The sequence below is a fragment of the Mirounga leonina genome, unplaced genomic scaffold (genome assembly GCF_011800145.1).
Source record: "Mirounga leonina isolate KUSES-001 unplaced genomic scaffold, KU_Mleo_1.0 Mir_166, whole genome shotgun sequence".
NCBI lineage: Eukaryota > Metazoa > Chordata > Mammalia > Carnivora > Phocidae > Mirounga > Mirounga leonina.
The window spans coordinates 15,777,149-15,784,920 of NW_023270418.1; the positions used below are offsets into that span (position 1 = coordinate 15,777,149).

The 7,772-nt window shown below is 35.9% G+C and overlaps 1 pseudogene; it reads right to left on the reverse strand.

The window, feature by feature from the left end:
* Positions 1–3,746: 3,746 nt before the first annotated feature.
* LOC118016367 lies at positions 3,747–3,940 on the reverse strand (annotated as a pseudogene).
* Positions 3,941–7,772: the final 3,832 nt, after the last annotated feature.

Here is a 7,772-nt window from a genome sequence, read left to right on the forward strand (position 1 = left end):
CACGGTGACGGGACCCATGGGCGGAAAGAGCTGCGGAACCGGGGTTGTAAGGAATGCCTGCTTATGTACTTGGGAGTTGGGGGAGGTAAGGAAAAGGGGGGTGTCCAAAAGGACTTTCATATGCTAAAGAAGATTCTCAGGATAGCAGAGGCCTGGCTATTGTAAAGTTAAGGTTGTTTTTCCCTCTATCAAGGCATTAACATTAAGACGGGGGGAGCTTCCTGGAGGAATGTCACACAGATCCCACCCAGGAGTGGGGGGTGGGAGGTAGCAGGGTATCCGCTTGTACTTTGCTCTTAGCTAGCCTTCTGCTCCCTCATCAATCTGTTGAGCTCTATGCCCAGCGTGGAGTCTGCTTAAGACTCTCTGCCCCTTTGGCTTGTGCTTTCTCTCTCTCTTAAACAAAATAAATCTTAAAATAAAAGTAAGTATGCTTATATATTTGTGCAGAAAAAAATAATACATGTAAACTCACTTAATAAATTATAAAATGGCATACACCTATTTATGTTATGCTGCAAGTTGATTATATTTAAGCTATATCAGTTGAATCCTAGTATATCAATATCAGAAATTAAAATTGCTAAGTCATTCTAAATAATTTTCAGGAAAACAGCCTAGAGATTAATTAGAGACAGATGGGGTAGTGGAGTGACCTCATAGGGAACCATTATAAAAAGCAAATGGGAATTGGAGTTAAAAGGAATCTGCTTATGGGAAACCAAAGGAAATGTCACCCCAGAAGGGAAAACAGATAGATACTGTTTTGCAAAAGGAAAGTCTCACTATTAATCTCAAAAGAACCTAGTACTAGGTTTTTTCTTTAGATGGCAAATTTAGCACTAACATAATAAGCAAAGACTAATTCAACTGTTTATATAGTTGAGGATAAAGCAAGATGCAAAGAAGTGAAGCAGTTTTCAACATCCAGTTCATAAGTGGCAGGGAGGAGTAGATCCTTGAGTTTGTCTTGCTTTTTCCACTGGGCTAGGAAAGTTGACCTCTCCAAAGCTTCAGTTTCATCATTTGTAAAGTGAGGTAGTTGGTGAATGAGATGATCTCTGATAATCTCACCAGTTCTGACCTAAATTCTTCTAACCTATGAGACCTTTTTATTGTTTAAAATCCCCCCCCTTTCTTCATTGAACCCAGAGAAAGACAAATACCATATGATTTCTCTCATATGTGGAACTTAAGAGACAAAACAAATGGTCAAAGGGGAAAAAAAAAGAGAGAGAGAGACAAATCAAGAAACAGACTCTTAACTGCAGAGAACAGATGGTGACCAGAGGGGAGGTGGGGGTGGCGGAAGGGTGAAATAGGTTATGGGGATGAAGAGCACACTTAATCTTGATGAGCACTGAGTAATCACTATATTGCACACCTGAAACTAATATAGCATGGTCTATTAACTACACAGAAATTAGAAAGGGAAACAAAAAAGATATTTTTACTGCTCTTACATTAAAAACATGATAGAATTATAGATCTTCAGAAATTACAGGTTTCTAGACTTGGAAATGTGGTGTGGGTCAGTTTCACCCTGTCCTGGTTTGGAGCAAGGAGGAATCTCAAACTGGTTCTGATGATTCCTGACCAAGTATATAGGCTGGGTGCTTTCTCTTTCATACTGCTCTTTCTGAGAAGTCAGAGTTTCTGTGTCTGTTTTAGAGGCTTAGAATTGCTTGGGCCATGGAGGAAGGCATTATAAATATAGGGTCTTTTGTAGCCTGAACAAAATTTTGCATCATAGTTATAAGAGGAGTTCATTGAGAGGATGTGACTGCCAGTTGACCTGAGTGCTGGACCTTGGACAATCAGAGACTCCTCACTCACTTCCTTGTCCTTGGAATGTAGATTCTGCCCACCATTTCCCCATCAGGAGCTGTTTCAAGGACACAGCCTTGAGAGAGTGATGTGTTATTGAGCCCATCTGGACTGTGTACGTGACTGAACCTTGTTAAGGCTTCTATATAAACTTTTACGATTCTGGTGGGCAGGTGCGGAGATCTACTCATCTTGTGGCCACCTAAGACAAGCCTTGTATGTAAGTTCCCTTGTTTATTAAATCTGCTACTTAACAATGTGGAGTGGTCTGCCTCTTTTTTTGGTTTCTTCTTACCTTCCCTATATGGGGGCCAGTTTTGAATTTCACCCGGAGAACTCCCATGTTCGCAAACCAACTGTAGTTGACCATCACTTCTGCTGGGTGATGTGATGTGTTGTGCAGTGTTCTGGCAACTGTTGCTAAGAAGCCCCTATCCTTCGTCAGAGGGAAGGCAAACTAACATTATAGGAGAACACTAACCCACTGGCACTCACTGGAAGGACAAAGGGTGGCCTGTGGGCGTCGCCTGGGTTTTCTCAAGGCCCAGGCAAAGGATAGGTAGGAGGTCCTACGCTTTGCCTCTTCACGTAATCCTTCCTCTCCTCCTGGCTGTCCTCCTCGTGCGCTCTTTCTCTAGCCTCCTAGACAGAGCACCCTTAATTTTCCCATTTGGGTGGGGTCCTTTCGCTTTTCATCTGTGTTTCTTCCAATCTGTTTCCTTGTGAATACATTTTATGCTCTCTTTTTTTAGAGCTGTCCTTTTTGACACAAAATCCTTTTTCAACTTTTTTTTTAAATCTCTAACATTTCAGTTCTCACTTAAGCACTGTGGCTTTCAAGAGCACTGTCTTTGAAGCAGGCTTCAGGTGACTATTTTGGAAGTCAGATGCTGAATAGTGACACTTCCTTTCGCTATGCTTTCCACCTCCAACATCCTAATTCTTCCTTAGGCAGTGGAGGTCTCTCCTGAATAGCAGGAAGTACAAAAAAAAGAACAGCACATTGACAGATTTTAAAGCACGATTTCACAACATAACTACAAGGTGACTCACATAAACATCCAGTTTGCTGATTCTGACTGGTAATTTTTAAAGTCCTACTGTGTGTCCAGCATACAGGATCTGCCCTCAAGGAGCTTCAGAACGATAATAGAATCCAAGAATCAAAGGGAAATTGCTCCTTTTCACTTGCTCAGAAAAGGAATCTTATCCCCAATAACACTTCAGTTCCACTTGCACACCTCTGGTACTGGGACAGTATTTCTGGAAAGCTGACTCTGAAGCAAATGAGTCATTGTTAAGTGACCTGGGACTACCTCTTATTTAAATGAACCATACAGTAAAGCTTAGAAATGTGAATAGTCAATCTCTAATTTGTTTTGTAAATTAATTTTTGTCCAAGCATTAACTTTATTTAAGGCAAATATATTTGTATATCTGGGCATACATATATATGTATGTGTATGTATATATGTATGTATATGACTTATTTCTAAAATAAGTTAATCACTGTATGACTTCTGCTCACAGTGATGGCAAAACTCTAAAGATATACATTAGGCATATAATCTTTGAAATCTTATAAAAAATAAGTTTATTCAATTTACTTTTAGGTTTCTTTGGAAGTCTCACTACCATCACGGATGCTATATATTTACATGGTTGGATTGATAAATCAACTCAACCTCGAACTTGGGTGTAATACCAGAATATAGTCTCTGTTCTTTCCCAGATAATTTAATTATTTAACAGATTCAGAAATTTTGTTAAGTACTATTAGATGAACAGATATTTTTGCTTATAAAAATAAGTATGCAAGTATGTGACTATTTGCACATATTTTCAATCTATAATTTTCAAACAAAATGTTATGAATGTAGTGACATTCAGTGTTAGAAATTAACATAACAATACAGGTACACAAAGCAATACATTTAATTATTTCATACATATTTGTTGAATCCTAATGCTGTACCATGGGCTGTGACAGACAGTTGGGGACACAGTGATGAATGAAATGTGATGCAGAATCATTACATCTATAGTTTTCAATTAGCAATGATCGCGCCTCAGATAAACCTCATTGGCTATGATACTGCCACTGCATCTATATTCCATGGTATCACAAGCGGCAAGATTTCCTTCTTTCTCATGACTGAACAGTATTTCATTGTGTACACATATACCACAGCGTTGTCTGTTCATCAGCCAGTGGGCATGTAGGTTGTTTCCATATCTTAGAGGCTATTGTGAATAAGGTTGCAATGAAAATGGGGGTGCAGATATTTCTTAAATATCCTGTTTTCATTTCCTTTGGATATATAACTAAAGGGGAAGTGTGATTGCTGGATCATCTGATAGTTCTTTTTTAAAATTGTAAGGAAGCTCCATACTGTTTTCTATATTGGCTGGACCAATTTACATTCCCACCAATAGCAGACAAGGGTTCCTTTCATCCACATCCTCACCGACACATGTGAACTCTTGTCTTTTTGATTTTAGCATTCTAACAGGTATGAGGTGATCTCTTATTGTGGTTTTGATTTGCATTTCCCTCATGAGTAGCGACATGGAGCATCTTTTCATGTACCTATTGGCTGCTTGGATGTCTTGTTTGGAAAAATGTCTATTTGGTGCCCATTTTTTAATCCAGGTATTTGTTTTTTTGTTTTTGTTTTTGTTTTTGTTTTTTTTTTTTGCTATAGAGTTGTGTGAATTCTTTATCTATTTTGGATATAAACCCCCTAACATATATATGATTTGCAGATATTTTCGTCCATTCTGTAGGTTGCCTTTTCATTTTGTTGATGGTTTCCTCTGCTGTGCAGAAGCTTTTTAGTTTGAAGTAGTGCCACTTGTTGATTTTTGCTTTTGTTACCTTTGCTTTTGGTATCAAAGCCCAAAAATCATTGCCAAGACTGATGTCAAAGAGCTTACATTCTATGTTTTCTTTTAGGAGTTTTTTTTTCAGGTCTTAAGTTCTTGCCTTTAATTCATTTTGAGTTCGTTTTTGTGTATAGTGTAAGAGAGGGGTCTAGTTTCATTCTCTTTCATGTGGCTTATCCAGTTTTTCCACCAGAATTTATTGAAGAAACTATTCTTTCTTTATTGTATATTCTTGGCTCCTTTGTCATAAGTTAGTTGACTATCTATGTGTGGGTTTATTTATAGGCTCCCTGTTCTATTCCATTGATCTGTGTGTCTGTTTTTATGCCAGTTCCATAATATTGATTAATACAGTTTTGTACTATAGTTTGAAATCAAGAAGTTTGATGTTTCCCAGCTTAATTTTTCTTAAGATTGCTTTGACTATTCAGGATCTTTTGTGGTTCCATATAAATTTTAGGATTGTTTGTTCTATTTCTTTTAAAATGCCTTTGGGATTTTGATAGGAATTATATCAAATCTGTAGATTCCTTTTGGTAGTATGGACATTTTAACACATGAATTCTTCCAATTCATAGGCATGTAATAACTTTCCATTTGTTTGTGTTTTCTCCAAATTTTCTTCAATGCCTTATGGATTTCAGGATACAGATCTTTCACCTCCTTGGTTAAATTTATGCTTAGATATTTTATTCCCTTTGGTGCAATTGTACATGGGATTGTTTTCTTAATTTTTCTTTGTGATATTTGCTGTTAGAAACATAACTTGATTTTTACATGCTGATTTTGTATCCTGCAACTTTACTGAATTTGTTCATTAGTTCTAACAACTTTATGGCAGAGTCTTTAGTGTAGAATTTTCTGTATATAAAACTATGTCTTCTGCAAATAGCAGCAGTAGAATATTTTTAGTATATGTGCTGCCGAAGCGAGCACCGTAGAATATTTTTAATAAGAATATATTTTCCCTGTCCTCTTGTAGCTAGTGATAAAAATAATAATGCACAGTGCCTGCCTTTGAGAATTTAAGGGTTAGTAGGGAAGCAGTGTGCTGCTTGAGCACCATAATAATTTAAATATTTTCTTCATTTTTGAAAGTAAACTTTTTGTTCAAGTATAATATACCTAAAGGGAAGTTTACAAACTATAAGGATATTTTAATAAGGTTATTTATCATATATTCTTATTTTTAGTGTGTATAGATTTGAAGCAATGACCTCTTTTCATTCTTGATGTTGGTAATTTATGCTTTTTTTTATTAATCTTGTTAACTGTTAATCATCTTTGTTAGTTTTTACGTGGAACTACATTTGGCTTTGTTTATATTCTCTGTTATATGTTTACCTTTATTATTAGTTTGTGTTCTTATATTATTCATTATTTTGTGCTTTGTTGGAGTTAATTTGCTATTATTTGATCACTTTTTGTAATATATATATTTAGATTATTGATTTTTAAACTTTATTCTTATTTATATATTTTAAGACTATAAATTTTCCTATATGTACTACTTTAGCTGAATCTTTCAAGATTTGCTTTGTTATATTTTCATTTTCATTAAATTACAAATATTTTTAGATTTCCTTTATGATTTCCTGTTTGCTACATGGGTCATTTAAAAGGTTTTGCATAATTCCTAAGTAATTGTGATTTTTCTAGTTGACTTTGTGTTACAGATTTCTAGCTTAAATTTCAGTTTGGTCTGAGAGCATATTTCAACTGATATAAATTTCTTGAAATTTTTTGAATCTCATTTTATGGTTTTACTTTTTGACAAATGTCCCATGCACACTTGGAAAAGAATGTGTATTCTATCACTGTTTGGTGTGATGTCTATAAATTTTAATAATGTCAGGTTTCTTAACCATATTGTTAAGATTTTATATATAGCTTTTCTTTTTTTAAAAAAGATTTATTTATTTATTTTAGAGTGAAAGCATGAGTGGTGGAAGGGCCAAAGGGAGAGAGGGAGAGAGAGACAGAGAAGCAGACTCCCTGCTGAGTGCAGGGCCCAAAGCCGGGCTTGATCCCAGGATCCCAAGATCATGACCCAAGCTGAAACTGAGAGTCAGATGCTTAACTGACTGAGCCACCCAGGCCCCCCAAGATTTTATATATATTCTTACTAACTTTTTCTGCTTTTTCTAGCAGTTACTGAAAGAAGTATATAAAAGTCTTCTGCCATGATGGAAAATTATCTAATTTCTTGTTTTATTTCTCTCAATTTTTATTTATGTATTTGGAACCTATTCTTCTGTTATTTCTTTCATATACTTTTTACTGTTTTATCTTCATGGCAGATTGGTCCTTTTACCAGTGAATATCCTTTTCCACACCCCACCCTACTGCCTTTATTTCTAGAAGTGGTTCTTGCCTTAAAATTCATTTTTTTTTTGCTATGAGTTTTGCTGTCTTGTGGGTTGAGATGTCTGGTGCATATCTTCTTCTATGCTAATTCTTACTTTTCTGTGTCTTTATATTTAAGATGTGATTTTTACAAACCATTTTTCTCATATCTAGTCTGTCATCTTTGCTTTTTAATTGGAGAATTCTGTTTTCTTACATGTAATGGAATCATCGACGTATTTGGGGGTTTTTGTTAATTTTAGTATTTGTTTTTTTTAATTTATCTCACCTACTTTATTTTTCTTTCCACTTTTGCCTTCTTGTGGACTAACCAGATGTTTAATTCCATATTTTCCCTTTATTAGCTTATTAGTTACACATTTTTTTAATTTAAAAAAATTTTTTTAAAGATTTTATTTATTTATTTGACAGAGAGATAGAGAGCACAAGTAGGCAGGCAGGCAGAGGGAGAGGAAGAAGCAGGCCCTCAGCTGAGCAGGGAGCCTGATGTGGGGCTCAGTCCCAGGATGCTGGATCGTGACCTGAGCCAAGGAGCAGCCACTTAACTGACTGAACCACCCAGGCGCCCTAGTTACACATTTTTTACTTACATTTAGTGGCTATATTACAACATGCATTTTGACTTATTGTTGTCAATTATAAATGAGTGCTCTCCTTTTCTCAGGCAATGCTGGAAACTCAATTCAACTTAA